The 21,444-nt window shown below is 44.8% G+C and overlaps 2 long non-coding RNA genes across 3 annotated transcripts; one reads left to right on the forward strand and one right to left on the reverse strand.

The window, feature by feature from the left end:
- The first annotated feature begins 3,722 nt into the window (after positions 1 to 3,722).
- On the forward strand, positions 3,723 to 15,350 carry LOC147340197 (uncharacterized). The gene is made up of 2 exons (XR_015158661.1): positions 3,723 to 3,851; positions 13,827 to 15,350. It is a non-coding gene; the product is annotated as an uncharacterized LOC147340197 (long non-coding RNA).
- LOC147340198 (uncharacterized) lies at positions 3,762 to 5,075 on the reverse strand. 2 transcript variants are annotated; one of them, XR_015158660.1, is made up of 3 exons: positions 5,007 to 5,075; positions 4,050 to 4,138; positions 3,762 to 3,901 (listed from the first exon to the last, which is right to left on the reverse strand). It is a non-coding gene; the product is annotated as an uncharacterized LOC147340198 (long non-coding RNA). The 2 variants fall into 2 exon arrangements; XR_015158659.1 differs by having other exon boundaries at positions 4,050 to 4,143; positions 5,007 to 5,071.
- Positions 15,351 to 21,444: the final 6,094 nt, after the last annotated feature.

Consider the following 21,444-nt stretch of genomic DNA (forward strand, 5'->3'; position numbering starts at 1 on the left):
TGTTTGAGGCGGTGACTGACGAGTCCAAGCTCCCCCAGACCACACACAGTTTCCCTGGGCTGGGGTCAGGGAGGAGGGGGGGTAGATGCCAGAAGACCTGCTCACGGCCCAACATTCAGAGAGAGCTGCACCCAGAGAGGCCCACAGAGGACAGGAAGACGCAGATGTAATTGTACATGTGCTTCCGTTCCCAGTCACCAAAAGGCAAAAACTGCAAGTGCTCATCAACAGCTAAATGGATTCACAAAATGTGGTCTATCTGCACAACAGGATATTATTTGGCCATAAAAAGGAATTAAGTACTAAATACCTGCTATAACGTAGATGAACTTTGGAAATATCATGCTGAGTCAAAGAAGCCAGACGCTAAGACCGTACATTGTATGATTCCATCTACACGAAATGCCCAGCACTGGCAAATTCACAGATTAGATTAGTAGTTGCCCCAGTAGGGGCTGGGAAGGGATAGGGAGTGACTGCTAACGGGTGAGGGTTTCCTTTTGGGGTGATGAAAATGTTTGGAACTAGACAATGTTGATAGTTGCACAACACTGTGAATGTATTAAATGCTACTGAATTGTATACTTTAAAAATTGTTGGGAATTCCCTGGCAGTCCAGTGGTTAAGACTGCACATTCACTGCTGAGGGCCAGGGTTCAATCCCTAGTTGGGGAACTAAGATCCTGCAGCCATAGAGAGTGGGCAAAAAAAAAAAAAAAAAAAACACCACCCAAATTGTTAAAATGGTGACTTTTATGTTATGTGTATTTTAACACACACACACACTACATAGGCTTCGCCTCCACTCCACCCCCTTGTGGTTACAAGGAGCTCTTACACACACCCCTACTCCCATTGCTGGGTATGCACTGGTTCCTTGCACAACCTCCTGTACCCTCTTTGTTTGGCTGACCCTTTCTGCCATCTATCCTCCCCCTCCCCTCTATTAAATCGACAAATAAGTATCGATTTAAATTGAGCCCTGCACTAAGCCACAAAGGAATTCCACATCACCATGGACCAGGGCTATCCCAGGGTTCACTCGTGGGGACAGACAACTGTTGTGTTAGGCAGATCGATTTTCTCACCTACATCCTTTGCTTCTGCCTCCTCACCCCGACCCTTTCTACCCAGACATGGGAGGGGGGCTCAGAGCCCCCTCGCATGCCTCAGGCCCAGGGATGAAAGACAAAATCTCTTGCGACCTTTCGTTGAGCAATGCCCATCACCCTGCAAAAGGGCCACACGGCAGGATGGGCTCCTCTGCGGGTGCATGACCTGACCTCCAAATGGGGGCTCTGCGGACGCCATCAGACCCTACCACCTAGCCCAGGGCAGTGCCACCAACACAGGCCCTCCAGGACCGGAGCCGGAAGAGCAGCCGCCTAGGAGGCCGGGAGCCTTGCTCTCTCGTTGGTGGTCCAGTCCGTCACAGATCTCTTACAGACCAGCCCCTCCCCGTCCCAGACACCTCAAATCAAGGAGTGTCCTGTGAGTGAAATGAGCCTGAGGGGTGACAAAGCCCCCTGGTGGCAGGGAGGGCCACGGCAGGGATCACAGCATTTTGCCCGTCACGGAACCCGCCTATTCTCTAAAGCTCCTGTCGTATCGCGAGCGGCCATTCAAAGCCAAGCGGAGTCTGCGCGAGGCCCTGCCCACTTTACCAGCTTTCCGTGGGAGCCGACGTTTCCCATGGAGCACGATTCGTGATTGGTTGCGTAAAGCATCTAAGAAGGCGGAGCTGAGCCAGCAGGGGCTAGACGGCCGCCGCCGTCGCCTTGGCAACCGGGCCCAGTCGCCTGGCCTCCCCAGCTCTGAGACGGGCCTATGGTGCCCTCTAGCGGCCGCGTGCTGACACGGCAGGGGACCGGGACCGGGTGGGCGCAAGGAGGCCCTTCGCGCGTGGTAGGCTGGGAAATGGGGGAACCGAGGCGGACGGAGAGGGGAACAACCCGTTCAAGGTCACAGAGAGACACAAATCCAAGGCTTCCGGAGTCGGCCCTTTGGTATTCTGCTGCCGCTTTTGTCAACTCAAAGCAACAACAAAAACCCCTCACAGGCTGGTACCTACACAGAGCTTAAGCGGCAGAGCCCCTCATTAGCAGAGGACTCTTGGAGGGGGTAGGGGTGGGGGTTGGGGGCGCGGCCAGAAATGGATCCACCTGGTCCTATGTGTTGGTACCATTTGCAGGAATGAACTGCAAATTAGTTAAGATCTGTATTGAATCGTAATAGGTAAAGATGGCTCTCTCCTCACCCTGACTCTGTCACACTTCCCCTCGGGTCCTGAAGCATTAGAAGCTGCCTGAGAGCAAGTTGAGTTGGGGGTACATTTTACTGTGGCCTTAATGGGAACTGTTTACATAGATAGTTATTACTGGCCATCCTGGGGTAGGAATGACTTCCAGGAATAATCCCACTGCCCACCTGCCATCATGACACTGAGCACTAGAGCAGCTGGGATGTGGGAAGAGGAGGAGGAGAAACAGGGTTTGAAATGTACAGAGCCGGAAGCTGGTATTTGGAAAATTCTTCCAATCATCAAATGCCTAAATTTATGAGCAGCTCAAAACGGAAGTTTTTCCTGTTGCGAGTTATCATCAATAATGCAGTGAATACAATTGCAAACTCCCTCTATAAAATATTTTCAAATATGTCCATATGTAACCAACAGAAACAATTCTGGCATGGAGAAGTAAATTGTAACAAATTTTTTTTCAGATCATACCAAAAGAGAAAGAGAGAAAATTTGAATAGAGGCAATATATGGGTTTGGAGATTAATAATATACTTAATGAGAAGAAGTGATGTATATGAACACACTGGAGGAAAATTAAGTTTCTTGCCGACTTGATCAAAATACTGACACTGACAAAAATAACACAAATCTCATAATAGATCTTTACAAGACACTGACATCAAGTTGACTGAGTATTGTCATTTCAGAGTAAGATGGGTCTCTGAATATGAGACCCTGATTTGCCCAGAAAATGTACAGCTTTTATAGGAAAGAAACTTGACAGAGGTTTCCCGAAATTTGACAGTGGTCCTAAAAATGTACACAGCATTAATAACAAATTGCAAAGCTGAAACTTCTAAACTATCAATGAAAAACAAATTTCCATCTACCAAACTAAAAGAAAATCAGCATGAATTATTTTTCTATCCTCTTGCTAGAAAATGATATTACAAGATTGTTGTCATATGAAAAGGCAGGCAAAGCATCTGCAGCCAAAAATTGTAGGGGGGAAAAATGTGTTATAGGAGTTTGTCAGGCAGTTAACAAAACTTTATGTCAGTTTTCTGAATTATGTGAGATTTGAAGTATTTCTCAGCTTTTAAAATGTTATGTATTGTGTATTCTTTCTGATTCTAAAGAACATTCCTTTCCTAACTAATTCTGTATTCCTAATTTTCTGTTCTTTTTTAATCCCCCCCACCAAGTTATATAATCTTCAATAACTCACAAAACCTGGAGCTGCCTCAAATGAACACCCACACAACACCATTCATCACATACTTGAGAATCAGGAACTATAGGCTCATTAAGTAAAGAGAGGCACATGAGCTGTTTTCTAGACACATTTGTGTGCTTTGAAGTAGCTCTCTTATCAGTAAAAAGGTGCTGGTGAACATTAAGTCCAACAGCTGACTTTGACTCTAGAAAATTCAGGGAATCACAAAATCACAGACTTACTAAAAGCTTGATCAAGTGAGAATGACTTTCACTCATTAAGCTACTTTTAGCTGTTGGTTCCCCCAGAGCCTTCCATTCCTTTAGTGTCATCCCCCAAAGAAACTGCAGAGGACAGCTTGGGGCCATTCTGTCACCATTCCCTCAGACAGAAGGGGTAAGTTTTCTTCCTCCTTAGTCTTTTGGGTATTTTAGGATTGTCATCATCTGTTATGCAAAACAAAACAAAACATTGTTTTACCTTAATGTTTCATGAGGTAAACTTCTTTCATCTTGTCCTATTGACATCTGTAGAAAGAGGATTTTTTTTTTTTTTTGAAAGTCTGTTGCTCAGAACTAAGCCACTACAACTTACAGAAAGGTGCCTTATCCATTCGAATGTACAACAATGTATCCTCTTTGGTGGAGAGCTTCTAGTCCCACTGTTGGTTTTTTCCTGTCAGGCTGTACTAGAAGAAACATAAGAGGCACAAGGGTATGCCAGATGGTGAAAAATAGGTTTAAGGCACCAAAATAGGGTTGTTTTTATTAAAAACTAGGCTAGCATGGAATGCCAGAAGGTGTGAAACCCAGCTCTGAATAACAATCTCCTGTGTGAACCTCCCACCAGGTGAAGCTGGGTGGGCCTGCCAGCCTTCCTGGGGCGGAGGGGCGGAGGGGCGAAGGGGGGCGGGCAGGGAGTTGTTTTTGCAGGGCTGGCTGCAAAAGATTCTGGAGGCCCATGGGGGAGCCAGTGGCTCTCCACCCCTTCCTTTCCCTATGCCCCACCATCAGTACACTGAAATCCTCAGCCTGGTGCTGATTCATCCATATCTCCTTCATACTGGGGTCTGAGGTCCAAGAACAATTACGGCTGGAAACATGACCTCCAAGAAAGCCTAGGTTTCTTCAGCATTATTTTATATAATTTTCTTTCTTTATTTTTGACTGTGCTGGGTCTTTGTTGCCACGCGGGCTTCTCATTGCAGTGGCTTCTTCTGCTGTGGAGCACGGGCTTTAGCATATTGGGGCTCAATAGTTGCAGCTCCCGCGCTCTAGAGCACAGGCTCAGTAGGTGCGGCGCATGGGTTTTGTTGCTCCGCAGCATGTGGGATCTTCCTGGATCAGGGATCAAACCAGTGCTTCCTGCATTAGGCAGGAGGATTCTTTACCACTGAGCCACCAGGGAAGACTTCTTCAGCATTATTGAAGGGAACGGCCATGTCCAAAAGTTTTCCCCTAACCCTTAGGGTTACCGAACCAAACTTGGATCCACTCTCTGGCACAGTAAAGCCCATCTACTGACACCCGGTTGTAGGGAAAGAAAGCGCACCATCTGTCTCAGGGCTTCCAGCGAGGAGCCTAGGCAGTACTTAAGGGTCAAAAGACCCAACTCTCTGACGGCTTTCAGAGGAAGGTTTTTAAAGATGAGAGAGAGGGTTGCTGGGTATGTGATCAGCTGGTGGACATTCTTCTGATGGATTGGTGATGAGATAATCAAAAGTCAACATCATCAACCACCTGGTTCCTCCTGGTCTGGGGCCTATGTGCTTGTGGCCAGCAGACAGTTAACTTCTTCCATCTGGTGGGGGTTTCGGTCTCTGCAAAACAGCTCAAACGGTTTGGCTCAGAATATTATCTCTAGCCTTTGAGGAGGAACTAAAGGTCCCTGACTTTGTTTAAGGGCTAAACTATCAGTATTTTGTCCTGCTTGACTGTTGTCTTTCTGCATTTTCTCACAACTCTGATTACATTCTTTGGAACCCAGGGAAGGGCTAGAAGGCTAAAGTTTTCCTACAGACAAGAGGCAGGTGGAGGACATGGGTCAGGGGAGGTGTCTGTCCTGGGAAGGCCCCCATAGGGTCCTGCTTGGTTACTTTACCAAACAGTGTCCCTCAAACTCTCCAACTTTAAGGAAGCCAGCATCCGAGAGGGTTAGGCTCCTCATCAAAAAAGTCCTTTGTCATACTGAGTCAGTGAGCTTTTGCTACAAACCAACCAACCAACCACAAAGCTTGGTGCCTTAAGGCAGTGGTCCTTAGCCTTTATGGTATGAGGGATGGGTTTCATGTAAAATAATTTTTTCATGGACCAGGGGGTGGAGAGGTGGTTTCAGGATGATTCAAGTGCATTACATTTATTGTGCACTTTATTTCTATTATTATTACATCAGCTCCACCTCAGATCATCTGGCATGAGATCCCAGAGGTTGGGGACCCCTACCTTAAAGTACCAACTCTGGATTTAGCAGACTGGCAATCTGGGCTAAGTCCCACTGATGCACTTGGCTCATGCCCACGTCTGTGACATCAACTGCCAGGTTGGCTGGGGACAGGCTGGTCTGAGATAGCCTCAGCTAGTTAGATTGTATTTCTTCCGTGCGGTCTCACATCTCCCAAGGCTAGCCTGGGTTTGTTCACAGGGAGGTAGCTGAGTTGCAAAAGAGTAAGCTGAAACAGCAAAAAAATGCTCACAGCCTTTTGAGATAGGCCTGGACCAGGAATAACACTTTGTATTCAATTGGTCAGAGCAAGTCCCAAGGCCAGCTCAGGTTCAAGGGCTGCAGTTCTTGATAGGAGCAGCTACTCTGCATTGAACAGGGATGCAAGTACAAAGAAGATAATAATGGCAGCCATTTTTTTCTTTTTCTAAAATTTTTTTAATTGAGGTAACATTCTTTTGTATAAGTTTCATGTGTACAACATTATATTTCTATTTCAGCTTGCAGGATCTTAGTTGCCCTATCAGGGATTGAACCTGGGCCCTTGACAGTGAAAGCGAGGAGTCGTAACCACTGGACCACCAGGGAATTCCCGTATTTCTACTTCTTTATACACTAGAACATGCTCACCACCAAAAATTTAGTTTTCATCCATCAACATACAGTTGATCCCCTGTACCCAACTTGTCCCCCTTCCTCTGGTAATATTGGGGGACTGAGGGAACAAAAAGTGCCCATGAAACTGAGAAGTCATCTTGAGACCAAAAGATTAGGCAAGCAGCTCCATATAATCAAGTTGGCAGCTGCACTTTGCACCAGTGAGGGGCATTGGGACAATTTTATAGTTAATCTAGGGTAGGGGTACAGATACTTGAAAACAGGCCGTGCATTCCTAAATTAAGATTTACGAATGGGTAAGCTAGTCATGCAGAGAAGGCAATGGCACCCCACTCTTGCCTGGAAAATCCCATGGACAGAGGAGCCTGGTAGGCTGCAGTCCATGGGGTCGCTAAGAGTCAGACACGACTGAGCAACTTCACTTTCACTTTTCACTTTCATGCATTGGAGAAGGAAATGGCAACCCACTCCAGTGTTCTTGCCTGGACGGGGGAGCCTGGTGGGCTGCCGTCTGTGGGGTCGCACAGAGTCGGACACAACTGAAGCAATTTAGCAGCAGCAGCAGCAGCAAGCTAGTCATGTGGGCACTGGGAATATGTCACAAAGGGTTTTCATCATTGTTTGGGGACTAAGAAAGCATAGAGCCTACCAGATCCTGATGACTATGAAACAACCTCTATTAACTACAAAACCCTTGACGACAGATAAGTGATTCACTACATAGTACAGACTGGGTAGGGTCAGTGAAAAGATGGGAGAAATTGCAAGAGCCCAAGATGGCGTCAGTTATGCTACCAGCCATACAGATAGCCACTACTCTGCACTCTGTATCTATATATTTGTTTTTTGTTTCATTTGGTTTGTTCATTTATTTTTTTTAATATTCCATATATGAGTGAAATCATACAATATTTGTCTTTCTTCTGACATTTCACTTAGCATAATACCCTCAAGATCCATCCATGTTTTTGTAAATGGCAAGATTTCATCTTTTGTATGGCTGAGATGTAATCTATTATATATAAAGAAGATGTGAGAGATATTTATCTCATATTCATGATCATATGGTTTTTCTCATCATTGATATAGTGAATTACACTGATTAATTTTTGAATATTGAACTAATCTTGCATTCCTAGGATAAAACCCACTCAGATATTATGTATTTTTCTTATTATATATTATTGAATTTGATTTGCTCAAATTTTGTTAAGAACTTTTGCATTAGTGTTTCTGAAGTACATTGGTATATAGTTTTCTTATAAAAAATTTTTGTTTGATTTTGGTATAGAGTAATGCTGACCACCTCATGAATGATTTGGAAAATAGTCTCTCCTCTTTAATTTCCTGGAAGAGTTTGTGGAGAATTGACTCATTTTGTCTTTAAATATTTATTGGAATACTCCCATGAAGCCAGTTGGGCCTGGAATTTTCTTTGTAGAAATATTTTCAATAAATTCAATATCTTTAATCAATGTAAGGCTAAACAGGTTACCTATTTCTTATTGAGCTTCAATAGTTTATGTCTTTCAAGGACTTTTTCCATTTCACCTAAGTTGTCAAATTTGTTGGCATAAATTTCATGATTTTTTCCCAACATATATTAAAAATACTATGAAGCCTTTAGAATGAAAACAATGTAATATTGGTACATGAATAGAAAAGAAACCAGTGGAATAGATTAGAGAAAGTCTAGAAAGAGACTCAAATATATTTGGCAATTTAGTATATGACAAAGTATATGGCATTTCAAATTATTGGGGTAAAGATGTACTTAAAAAATTTATTTTGGTAAAATATCCACAGCATAAAATTGACCATTTGAGCCATTTTGGGGTGTACAGTTCAGTGGCATTAAATACATTCATATTGTGGAACTTCCCTGGTGACTCAGATGGTAAAGAATCTGCCTGCAATGCAGGAGATCTGGGTTCAATCCCTGGGTCTGGAAGACCCCCTGGAAAAGGGAATGGCAGCTCACTCCAATATTCTTGCCTGGGAAATCCCATGGACAGAGGAACCTGGTATGCTACAGTCCATGGGGGTCAGAGAGAGTCAGACACGACTGAGCGACTAATACTTTCACTTTCAGAGAACTAAACTCTTACATGCTGAATGGTGTGGCAAAAAAAAAAAAAAATACATTCATGTTGTACAACCATCACCACATCCATTTTCAGCCCTGTTTCTTAATAGACTTTTTTTTTAATGCTACCATTTATTCATTTAGTATTTTAGTTATTACAAGACCATTTCTTTTTACTGCCTCAAAAATCCTCTGTGCTCTTCGTATTCATCCCCCTTTCCCCCAGTTCCTGGCAACCACTGACCTTTTTACTGTCTCCATGGTTGTGCCTTTTCCAGAGTGTCATATAGTTGGAATCAAACAGTATGTACCTTTTCAGATGGGCTTCGGTCACTTACTAATATACATTTAAGCTTCCTCCATGACTTTTTCTGACAGCTCACTTCTTTTCTGTATTGAATCACGTTCCATTGTTGAGATATACCAGAGTTTATCCATTCACCTATTGAAGGACATCTTGGTTGCTTCCAAATTTTGGCAAGTATGAATCAAGCAGCTATAAACATCTGTGTGCATGTTTTTGCGTGGACATAAGTTTTCAATTCCTTTGGGTAAATATCAAGAAGCACAAGTAGTGGATCATATGCTAAGTATATATTTAGTTTTCTAAGAAACCACCAAATGATTTTCCAAAGTGGCGGTATCATTTTGCATTTCCACAGGTGATGAATGAGAGTGTCAGTGGTGAATTGGAGAAGAACTATATTCAATATCCTGTAATAAACCATAATGGAAAAGGTCATGTATACTTATATACATGTATATATATACATCTATGGGCTTCTCTGGTGACTCAGTGGTAAAGAAGCCACCTGCCAATGCAGGAGATGCAGGAGACATGGGTTCTATCGCTGGGTCGGGGAAGAAAATTTCCTTCTAGAGGAGGAAATGGCTGCCTACCCCAGGATTCTTGCCTGGAGAATCCCATGGACTGAGGAGCCTGGTGGGTATAGTCCATGGGGTCACAAAGAGTCGGACATGACTTAGTGACTGAGCATGCATGCAGTACAAGCATAAAACCTCATATGTTGATAAAAACTGTGTACTAGACTGGTTAACGGCTACAATCCCTTGCATGCTAGTATTCATTTTGCAGTGTATCCCTGCCCTTCATTCCTTCCATCCAAGGGTGAGTCTATTTCTTCACCGTCCTACCCCAGAGTCTGGACTGGCCTTGTAACCTGCTTTGGCCAATAGCAGTAGATGGAAGTGACTTGTGACTCCCACAGTCAGTTCAGGAAGCTTGAGGCTTCTACCTTGATTCTCTCAGAAAGTTCTGGTTGCCATATAACGGAGTCCACTTAGCCGACTAGAACATAAAAAGCCATGGAGACCCGAGGAGCCCTAATCCATAGCCAGATATTTGAGTCAGGCTATCTGGAATCTTCCAGCTCAGCTGATTCTCTCTCTTGAGTGAGTCCAGTCAAAACTGGCAAGAGGAAGTACCCAACCAACCAGCACAATCATAACACATCATAAACTATTACTGTTTTCGGCCACTATCCCTTGGGGTGGCTTGTTACACAGGAAAAGGTAATTAAAACTGGAGTTCAATTTATTATTACAAAATGAAAAACCATAATAGGCAGAGGAAGTGGGTGGGGGTAGAGAGGAAACAAAATTGGCCTTTCCTTGATAATTACTGAAGCTGGGGATTCATTATCTACTCATCTATTTTTGTATATATTTGAAATTTTCCATAGTAAAAAGTAAAAAATAAAAGGGAGGGTTGGAAAGATTTCATTGGAAAAATGTGGCTCTTCTCTGGTGTTCCAGTGGCTAAGATTCCATGCTACCAATGCAGGGGGCCGGGGGTCCATCCCTGGTGAGGGAACTAGACCCCCAATGCCGCAATTAAAGATCCCACATGTTGCAACTAAGACCCAGTGCAGCTAAATAAATATATTTTTTAAATGTATATGTCTATTTTTGTTTTTTAGCTATATCACTGGGCATGTGGGTTCTTAGTTCCCAGCACCCCTGCTTTGGAAGAGGTGAGTCTTAATCACTGGATCGCCAGGGAGTTCCCTTAAAATATATATGCATACTTGATATTCAACACATTTAATTTTTTTTACATGATTACATAATACACAGAACGAAATACACTTTTCCCCCCAGCAGGCCACATTTTGACTCTCCAAATACTCTCCAGTTCACCCCTGAATGTCATAGAGATATTACATAAAATTTCTGGGTGTGTCATGAGATCACCAAGGATGAGAAACCAGCTCCTAAGGCAGCTGGGGCCCCAGCAGCAGGACTCAGCGGGGCAGGAGCCCCCAACCCTGCAGCCCGGAGTATGAGTAGACGATGAGGAAGTTCGGCTTGCGGCAGCCCGCTCTGCCTTCCTTTCCTCCTTCCTGTCGCATCAGGTCAAGACTGTACCCAGGCCCGCCTGCCCTGCTCGACAGCACGGGCTCGGGCTCCGGGGGAGGGTGAGACTGGGGCTGAAAGCGGCTGGAAAAGGCGGACCAGCCTGAATTTCAGCCCTCCATCCTTGCAAGGGGACAGGCGAGCCACCCTGGAGCTAAAGGTCACTCTGGAGCTCTCCAGGATTCTGCCCCTCTGACTCACGCTCTCCGGGAACCCCGGCATCCCCGGGCTCAGATTCTAGACTGTAACGCCCGCGGGCAGCCCCGAAGTGAAGGAGCGCAGCTGGGCGCCCGGCAGTCCGGGAGGTGGGGCGTCTTGCGACCGCCCTGTTGATCCCGTCCCTGCTTCCTTAAAGAATGACTGATGGCGATTCTCTAGCCTCGAAACCACTCTCTCAGCAAGCCCTTTCCTTCCAAAGACGCCCGGAACCCGCGGAGGAGGGGGGAGGAAGGTGGAGAGTCGGTGGGGGGAGGGAGGGAGGAAGAGGAATGAATTGCATTGGCCCGTCGCCTCCGCAGCGGAAGATGCTGACACCCTCCGTCCAGCCCCCTCCCCGGGGGCCCTGCGTCCCCCTTCCCCCTGCCAGGCTGCAAACATACAAGCACACAGACCTGCGCACTAGAACATAAACAGGGATATTTAATTTCTTCCTTTTAATTTTTTTTTTGCACACTAATAAATAAACTACTGCAACAACAACAGAAAAAGCAAGCGGAATCCAAATATCCTCTCGGTTGCCATTTGGTTATATAAGAAGGACGAATTAAGGCGAGCTGGCGGTAAAGAGTCGCTCCAAATCCGAGCCCCTGAACCGGCCTTAAATCAAAAGGGAAAAAGTGGGGCAGAGTTCTGCCAGCAGCAAACATGATCTGCTTCTGGGGAGAGGACTGTCACAGGTCACAGAACTCGGCCCAGCTAAAAGTCCGCAGCCCCTGCACACCTCCGGGAACCCTTATTCGTTGTTGTTTTGCAGGGATGGGCTCCAGGCAGCTTCCTTTGTAAGGTGCCCCCCACCCCCAGCCCGCGGGTCGAGCTTCTGGGGCAGGGAGCAAACACCCGCCCCAAGGGACTGGACCACCAGCGTCCCCTTGCCCAGGAATTTAGGATTGGGGTGGAGAAAAAGAAAACAGTGTTTATGAAGAGCCAGAAAGCGTTCTGTGTAAGTAGGGGATTGTGGGAGGCTGTGAGCTTGAGGAGGGGAGCTGTGTGAAAGAACAAAAGGCTGAGGCGGGGCGAGAGAAAAAGAGAGAGAATATAAAGACATGCTGGCGTAGAGAGGGACAGGCCACAGGAATTCTGCTTGAACTCCCTGCTGCCTTCCGAGCCCCAACTGCTGCCTTCTCTCATTTTCCAGAACAAAAATATCTTGTCTTCTATTTCACCAGACACCTATGACCTATCACCTTCGGAGGTTCAGGAAGCTTGAAACTTCCGTTACTTGTATTCAGAATTCTAAATAAAATGCCCTCAAATTCAAGCTTTCTCATTTTACTTAAAATTTTTTTTTTTAGAGCAGTTTTAGGTTCTCAGCAAAATTGAGAGGAAGGTGCAGCGATTTCTAATATTAACTCCTGCCCTCCCCCCCCCCCCCCCCCCCCCCCGACACACAGCCTCCTCCATTATCACCATCTCCCCTAGAGTGCTGTTTGTTCCAGCTGATGAACCTGCACTGACACACCATCGTCACCCGAAGTCCAGAGTTTACATTACGGTTCACTCTTGGTGTTGTGTGGGTTCAGATAAACGTATAATAACCTGTATCCACCATTTTAGGGTTCTAGTGTGTGCTCAGTCATGTCCGACTCTTTACAACCCCAGGGACTGTAGCCGGCCAAGCTCCTTTGTCCGTGGCATTTCCCAAGCAAGAACACTGAAGTGGGTTGCCATTCCTACTCCAAGGGATCAAACCCGAGTCTCCTGTGTCTCCTGCATTGGCAGGCGAGTTCTTTACCGCTTGAGCCATCGGGAAAGCCCTAAAGGATAGTGCCACTGCCCTAAAAATCCTCTGTGCTCCTCCTGCTCATCCCTCCCCCACCTCCAGCAACTGCTAATCCTCTCACTGTGTCCGTAGCTTTGTGTTTTCCAGAATATCATATAGTTGGAATTGTGCAGTATATATGGCTTTTTGGATTGGTTTCTCTCACTTAGTAATTCATCTTACTTTTGTGGTAAAAGTTTGCTGCTTACATTTTCCTAACCCTTCTCTCCTTTAGTACACAGTCCATAATACCTTCCGGTTGAGGGAAAAAAGCTTATGTCAGGCTTACAAATAAAATGGAAACAAATGTTTTTCCTTTGGGAAAAGGAAAACTCATACTTCCTGCATACTGGAAACTAGAAATCCCAGTGTTTCCAGTTTCAGCCACAGTCCAAACTTTAAAAAAAATTTTTTTTATTGGACTATATTTATAACATTGTATTAGTTTCAGGTATACAGCAAAGTGAATCAGTTATGCATATATCCGCTCTTTTTTAGGTTGTTTTCCCATGTAGGTCATTACAGAGTACTGGGGAGAGTTCCCTGTGCTATACAGTAGGTCCTTACTATCTATTTTATATATGTGTGTGTGTGTGTGTGCACGCTCAGTAGCGTCTGATTCTTTGTGACCCCATGGACTGTAGCCTGCCAGGCTCCTCTGTCCATGGGATTTTCCAGGCAAGAATACTGGAGTGGTTGCCATTCCCTTCTCCAGGGGATCTTCCCGACCCAGGGATTGAACTCGAGTCTCCTGCATTGGCAGGCAGATTCTTTACCACTGAGCCACGAGGGATGCCCATTTTATATATAATACTGTGTATATGTCAAAGTCCAACCTTTCTAAAGCATTCTCTGACTTCATCTTCCGGAGCAGGGATTTTAAAACCCAAGGATGCGTGCTCAGAATCATGGCCGCTTCACTCAAGAATGGGCATCCATGGAGCCATCCTAAGGGCTGCCTCTCCTCACCTGGGCAGGATGGTCCCACCTGCAATATACAGAGCTTGGCCATGCTCTGCCTGGAGGCAAAAACCACAGGGACCTGTTTCAGGAGGACTGGCAAAGACTCATCCCACCCTTACTTCTCTGGAAGTCATGATCGTGGTGCTGTGGTAGTGTTTCCCTCAACTCCTCTTCAGTCTCTGCAACCTTCTCCCATCAGCCAGAATCATAACAGCAGCAGCAATCAACATTTACCAACTGCTAATTACATGCCAGGCACCTGGCTAAGCCCTTTTTATGTATGTATTTAATCCTCATGACCCGAGGAAGCAGGTAACAGTAGTGTCCCCCATTTTTATAACTGAGGAAGCTGAGGCACCGAAAGATTAAGTCACGTGCTCAAAGTCACACAGCCTTGAAGTAGCCTAACCAGGAGTTAAGCCCAGACAGCCTAGTTTCAGAGTTCAGCTGTGAACCAGGACACTGTGATGGGAGAGATAATGGTTATAAATGGCTGTGTAACAAGTTACTCCCAAACGTGGCGGGTTAAAACAATGAACAGTTCCACACATGTCTTCTGAGGGTCAGGAATCTGGATGCTCAGGGGGGCTTATGTGGAAGGCTACCGTCAAGCTGGCAGCCAGGGCTGTAGTCTCCCAAGACTTGACTGGGCCTACAGGATCTGCTTCTGACCTCATTCATGTGGCTGTTGGCAAGAGGCCTCAGTGCCTTGACACGTGGGCCTCTCTATGGGGCTGCTCCGGACAAGCGTTCCCGCAGCCCGAGGGATGAGGGGAAGAGAGAGAGAGATTGAGAGATGAGCCACCCTGCCTTTTATGACCTACTCTCCTGGTCACCCATCATCATTCCTGCCTTATTCTACTCATTAAGTCCAACCCACACTCAACAGGAGGGCTTACACAAAGGCATGAACACCAGGAAGCAGCGATCACTGGAGGCCATCTTGGAGGCTGTTACCACAGGTGTGAAGAGGAGCTAAACAAAAGGACCACGCCCACAGAAAAACCTAAAACCTGCTCTAGAGGTGATGGCAAAGAGCTAGCATGCAGAGATTAGAAGCAAAGGATTATATGTACACATAGTACCAGGAACGCTTCTGAAAAACTTAGTGAAAAAAGAAACAGGGTGAATTATAGAACACAATACCATTGATGTAATTTCAAAATATATGCATACAGGTGCCATTCATCTCAACTGCAAAAACAGGAACCCTAATTGATGCTGTTAGAAGTCTGGACAAATTGCCCTTGGAGAGGAGCTTCTGGAACACTCATCATGTTGTCTTTTTTGGGCTGGGAGCTAGTTACACAGCTGTACTCATTTTATGGAAATTCATCCAGCTGTGCACTTATGATGTGCGCGTTTTCCATATGTCTGTTACATGGCTATACAATTTACATTAAAACCAAAAATACATTCATGGAAAATACCAGTACCCATTTTGTGAGAGCCTATATAAAAGAAAAGATATACATTAAAATGATTGTCTATGGGGGATAGAAGTGGGGAAGGAAATACATACACACACACACACACACACACACACACACACACACACACACACACGACAGGTCTTATGCAATCGTTGTTGTTGATATACCACAGAGGAGTGTTATTAATTTGACCCTCTGCACCTGAGGTTAAAAAAGATAACAAAAAAGCTGTGTTTGTGATCTCACATTCAGGTGGGCCACAGGAGAACTTTATTTTTTTATGGTGCTTATAAGTCTGTCTCCATCTACCCAGTTACCTAAGGTCCCTCACCCCTCAATGCTCCCAAATCAAAAAGAGTTGATCCCAGAGGCTCCTCCAGCCTCTGCAGAAGCTGCTCAGGTCAACACCCACCCCAGCTGAGTTACTTAGTGGGGAGGAAAGATGCACTCTAATCAAATCCCGGGAAAGACTTAAAAGAGTTTAGCAAGTTCTCACACTCAAGCTGCATCCCATTACCCTGGAGAGCTCATTAAAGCACAGAGTTCTGGGCCCCTCCCTCGGAGTTTCTGAATTTGCATTTCTAACAAGTTCCCAGGTCCTGCTGCTGCCGGTGGGCCCAGAAGCTCACCTTGAAAATCACTGGTGCTACAAAGGAGGACAAGAAGTATGGTTACTGCCATAGCAAGTTTTCCACCCCCAGGGCGATCCCAGGTTCTAGAACAAACCTCAGCCCTGGCTGCTCCCTAACGAGGTGGTGTGGCTTGAGAAGCAGAGCTAATCCCAGAGACAATAGAGGAAGCTTTGTGAAGGGGAGATCTCTGGGCTTGGAGACATCAACACTCACCTTTTGCAGCCAGCCCCACCCTCCATTCTGCATAAGAGGTAATGGTCTGAGCTTTCTGCCGAGAAATCTGGGCCACAGCCATGTTCACTAGAGTGGTAGTCTCAGGGAAAACATCGGTGTAAAACCAAGCAGAACCCTGTAGGGTCCTCCCAGGTACAGAAGCCCCTCCGTATTTCCCATTTCTTGTTTGTAGAGAAAAAGCTTTAATCTCCTAGGCCTTCTGTGAGTTCCAAAGAGCAGACTCAATCACTTACTAATTAGGGAACTCAGAAACAAAGGGAAAGCAGTTAAGCAAGAAAAGTAATGATAGCTTAAACAACTGAGCAATGAAACGGAGTCCTGGTTCCTCCTCTCAGAATAGACATAACAATCTGACACATACCTTTTAGTTGTTCTATAGAAACTAAGACCCCCACCCAGATAGAGGATGGCAACCACACGCCAACCATAAGCAGGTAGACTCCAGACTGGTTGGAACTAGAAGGTTGATGATTAAATTTCCTGACACAGTATGCTGCTGCTGCTAAGTCACTTCAGTCGTGTCCGCCTCTGTGCGACCCCATAGAGGCAGCCCACCAGGCTCCCCCGTCCCTGGGATTCTCCAGCCAAGAACACTGGAGTGGGTTGCCATTTCCTTCTCCAATGCATGAGAGTGAAAAGTGAAAGTGAAGTCGCTCAGTCGTGTCGGACTCTCAGCGACCCCATGGACTGTAGCCCACCAGGCTCCTCCATCCATGGGATTTTCCAGGCAAGAGTACTAGAGTGGGGTGCCATTGCCTTCTCCTGACACGGTATGGAGGTTCCTTAAAAAACTGAAAATAGAGCTACTATATGATCCAGCAATCTTACTCCTGGGCATATATCTGGAAAAGATGAAAACTCCAACTCAAAAAGGTGCATGCACCCCCATGTTCATAGCAGCACGATTTACAATAGCCAAGACATGGAAGCAAACTAAATGTCCATCAACAGATGAGTGGATGAAGATGTGGTACATATATACAACTGAATATTGCTCAGCCATAAAAAAGAATGAAATAATGCCAATTGCGGCAACATGTATGGATCTACAGATTGTCATACTGAGTGAAGTAAGTTAGAAAAAGACAAATATATGGCATCACTTATATGTGGAATCTAAAAAAAGGGTGCAAAAGAACTTATATACAAAACAGAAATAGAGTTACAGATGTAGAAAATAAATTTATGGTTACCTGGGGGAGGGATAAATTGGAAGATTGGGATTGACATATACATGCTACCATATGTGAAATAGATAACTAACGAGGACCTGTATGCTTGTTATTGAACACTACTTGATACTCTGTAATTGCCTGGGAATTTCATGGGGAAAGAATCTAAAAAAGAATGGATATATGCATAACTGATTCAGTTTGCTGTACACCTGAAACTAACACAACATTGTAAATCAATTATATCCAATAAAAATTTTTTTAAAGTGTCCTGAAACACCACCCTGTTACCTCACCACCAACCAGTTAGAAGGAAGTTCACAAGCTACAACCCTCACCCCAAATGTTACTTTAAAAACCCTTCCCTGAAAGCCATGTGGGAGTTTGAGTTCCTTAAGCATTAGCTGCCAGTGCCCCTTCCTGCCCACTGGGATGAATGCTTCTCCCTCCTATTACTCTCTTGTCAGCCCGAAGGACCTCTTCCATCAACCCAGGTTTTCTCCAAAGACTGTAAAGAGGACTTGCCTTGAACAGCTCAGTGTTGTTTTGTTTTGCTTCATTTTGTTTTGATTGAAGTATAGTTGGTTTACAATGTTGTGTTAGTTTCTGGTGTATAACAAAGTGATTCAAAAAAAAAAAAAACCAAAGTGATTCAGTTATACATATACATATTCTTTTTCATATTCTTTTCCATTATGGTTTATCACAGGGTATTTAATATAGTATTATGCACTAGGACCTTGTTGTGTATTTTATATATGCTGCTGCTGCTAAGTCGCTTCAGTCGTGTCCGACTCTGTGCAACCCCATAGACGGCAGCCCACCAGGCTCCCCTGTCCCTGGGATTCTCCAGGCAAGAACACTGGAGTGGGTTGCCATTTCCTTCTCCAATGCATGAAAGTGAGAAGGGAAAGTGAAGTCGCTCAGTCGTGTCCGACTCCTAGCGACCCCAAGGACTGCAGCCTACCAGGCTCCTCCATCCATGGGATTTTCCAGGCAAGAGTACTGGAGTGGGGTGCCATTGCCATCTCCGGTATTTTATATATAGCAGTGTGTATATGTTAATCCCAATCTCCTAATTTATCCCTCCCTGTACATTTCCCCTCTGGTTAACCATAAGTTTGTTTTCTATGTCTGTGAGTCTGTTTCTGTTTTGTAAATAAGTTCATTTGTAGCATTTTTTTAGATTCCACATGTATTATATCATATATTTGTCTGACTTAGTTCACTTAGTTAATCTCTAGGTCCATCCATGTTGTTGTAAATAGAATTATCTCAGTATTTTGATGGCTGAGTACTATTCCACTGTATATATATACACCACGTCTTATTTATCCATTCATCAGTCCATGAACATTTAGTTTACTTCCATGTCTTGGCTGTTGTAAACAGTGCGAGCAGCTCAGTTTTGACCCTTCAGAGGCCCTAAGGCAAGGAGCTACACAGGCCTGGCTGGCATGCCCAAGAGCATATAAAAGACTAATTCAGTACTTCATCCTGCTGAGAGGGATCAGTTGGGACAAACCTGGGAATGCTAAGGAACTTAAATTGTAATTTGTAGGCATCAGAGGCTACTGGAGTTTTTTCAAGAAGGAAAGTATCATGACCAGTTGTGTCTTTTAGAAAATAATTCTGGAGGCAGTGAGAAGATGGAACTAGAATGGGAAGATTTGAAAGCAAGGACACTACTTGGGAGGTGCCTGCCAGGTTCTTAAAGAGAAACAGTGAGGCAGTCCAGATGGAACCTTAAGGGAACCTGGTTATAAAACAGATAGAATGTGATGTTGGGAGTGGGAGATAGAAAGAGAGGGAAAAGTGAGTCTGCAGTTTCTTCATTTAGTGGCTGGATAATGATTTCTAGCATTAATTGAGTACATATTATACATCTGACATTATTCTAAGTGCTTTACACGCACTAATTCATTTAATCCTCCTGTACTAGGTATGAGTATTACCACCATTCCCGTTTTACAGGTAAGAAAACTGAGGCTCCAAGAAGTTAACTTGCTTAAGGACACATAACCGGGAAGTGGAGGAGCTGGAATGCAAATTGAGGCAGCTTAGCTTCAGACACTGCGCTCTTAATCATTACGCTCTGCCTTGGCACTTGACAGTCCTAGGATGTCAGTTGTGATGTCTGCCAGTCCTCACCATCTTCTGAGTGAGACTGTTCCACGGCCCCCTGGAAGGTGTTTTTCAATGAAACACCTGACTCCACCCACTTTCAAAGGCCAGTCAGATGAGCGTGAGCACTTAACCTGAGACAAATAAATCCACAAGCCCAGACAAGATTTCCTCTCACTTGGTGATTAAAACTAGGACATGCTGAGGAACTCATCGGATAATAGTGGGAGCAGAAGCTAAAAGGTCATGATGTGGGTAGGCCCTGAGTCAGCAGAGGTTATGAGGGAACAGAAAGGATGAATGAGTAAGCAGAGAATGTGATCATCAGGGAGAGAAGACAGCAGATTGCCCAAGAGCCTGGGATATGTGATGAGAGGGTGGCCTGGAAGAGTCTCAGGCTTCTGCTGCCCTGGCTCCTTTCTGCCTTTAGTGGCCTGAAGAGGTCCTGTGGCCTGTATCCCTGGTTTCCACACATGGGACCTACAGTTGACCTCCCTGAGGAAAAACTGTTTTCTATAATATAAAAAGTCCTAATTAAACTGGAGATCCTGCCAACAGAGAGGGATGACAGAGGAGGAGGAGCTGAGAAGGAGATGTCCATAGAGGAGGCCTTTGAAAAGTTCCAACATACACCTGGGAATCTGGAAGGCCACCTGCGTGCATAGGGATGTGCACGTGCCTAGGAGAGACCTGAGAAAGTCCTCTTCTCTCAGTTCTGACTGAGCTTGAGGCTCAGTGCCAATAGGAAGTGAAGGCTATGGCAGAGTTGTCAACTGCCTGACTGAGCACTGAACAACATATACACAAAGCCCTCCAGCAGTGACTGAGAGACTTATTGGTTCCAGACACTTAAGGACATCTCTGGCCATTCACTAGCTGACCACTAAGCTGATGAGCAGACTTCAGCGGCCACTCATAAAAAAGAATACATTTTACAGAATTAGTTCAGAAACAATAAGAATAAACAGCAGCAACAATAACTAACATTGGAATGGGGGAGACTATGATTTCCATAGTTGTCATATTATATTATTTATTTAAAGTGTCCAATTTTCAACAAATTTATGAAAATAGAACTCAGAGGGATCATAGTTACACCTCTCTGTAAACATACTAAAAAGCATTGAATTGTACACTTTAAATGGGTGAGGCAATTCCCTAGTGGCCCAATGGTTAGGATTCCACGCTTCCACTGCCAGGGGCCTGGGTTCAATCCCTGGTTGGGGAACTAAGATCCCGAAAACTGTGTGATGCAGCCAAAAAAAAAAAAGTTAAAAAATAAAAATGAGGGCTTCCCTGGTGGCTCAGTGGTAAAGAATCTGCCTGCCAATGCAGGAGATACACTTCGATTCCTGCTGCAGCAAGATCCCACATGCCTCGGAGCAACTAAGACCGTGTACCACCACTATTGAGCCTGTGCTCCAGAGCCCAGGAGCTGCAAACACTGAGCCCACGTGCCACAACTAGTGAAGCCCACGTGGCCTAGAGCCTGTGCTCCACAACGAGAGAAGTCACCACAGTGAGAAGCCCACACACCACAACTAGAATAGCCCCCGTTCTCTGCAACCAGAGAAAAGCCCATGCAGCAATGAAGATTCAGCACAGCCAAAATAAATGAATATAATTATTAAAAATGGTTTTAAAAATTGGTGACTGGTCTGTATGTAAATTAGATCTTAAGGAAGCTGTTTAAAAAGAAGATGCTTCACCACTTCATGCTTTATACACTGAACTTTCTGATTTTAAAAAAAAGTGCTCATTTGGAAAAATGTTTATCAAGATTAAATAATTATTTAAAAACAAGTATTGATATTGATAGTCAATTAAATTTACTGCAATTTGTTGTCAATGGTTGGCTTAATAAAACTATTTATAAGGTCAAAACTAAATTCTCTCCTCAAACATGCTATGCTATGCTAAGTCATTTCAGTCGT

This window comes from Bos grunniens, chromosome X (genome assembly GCF_055505025.1).
Source record: "Bos grunniens cultivar Pamir isolate PY7600 chromosome X, Bosgru_T2T1.0, whole genome shotgun sequence".
Taxonomy (NCBI): Eukaryota; Metazoa; Chordata; class Mammalia; order Artiodactyla; family Bovidae; genus Bos; species Bos grunniens.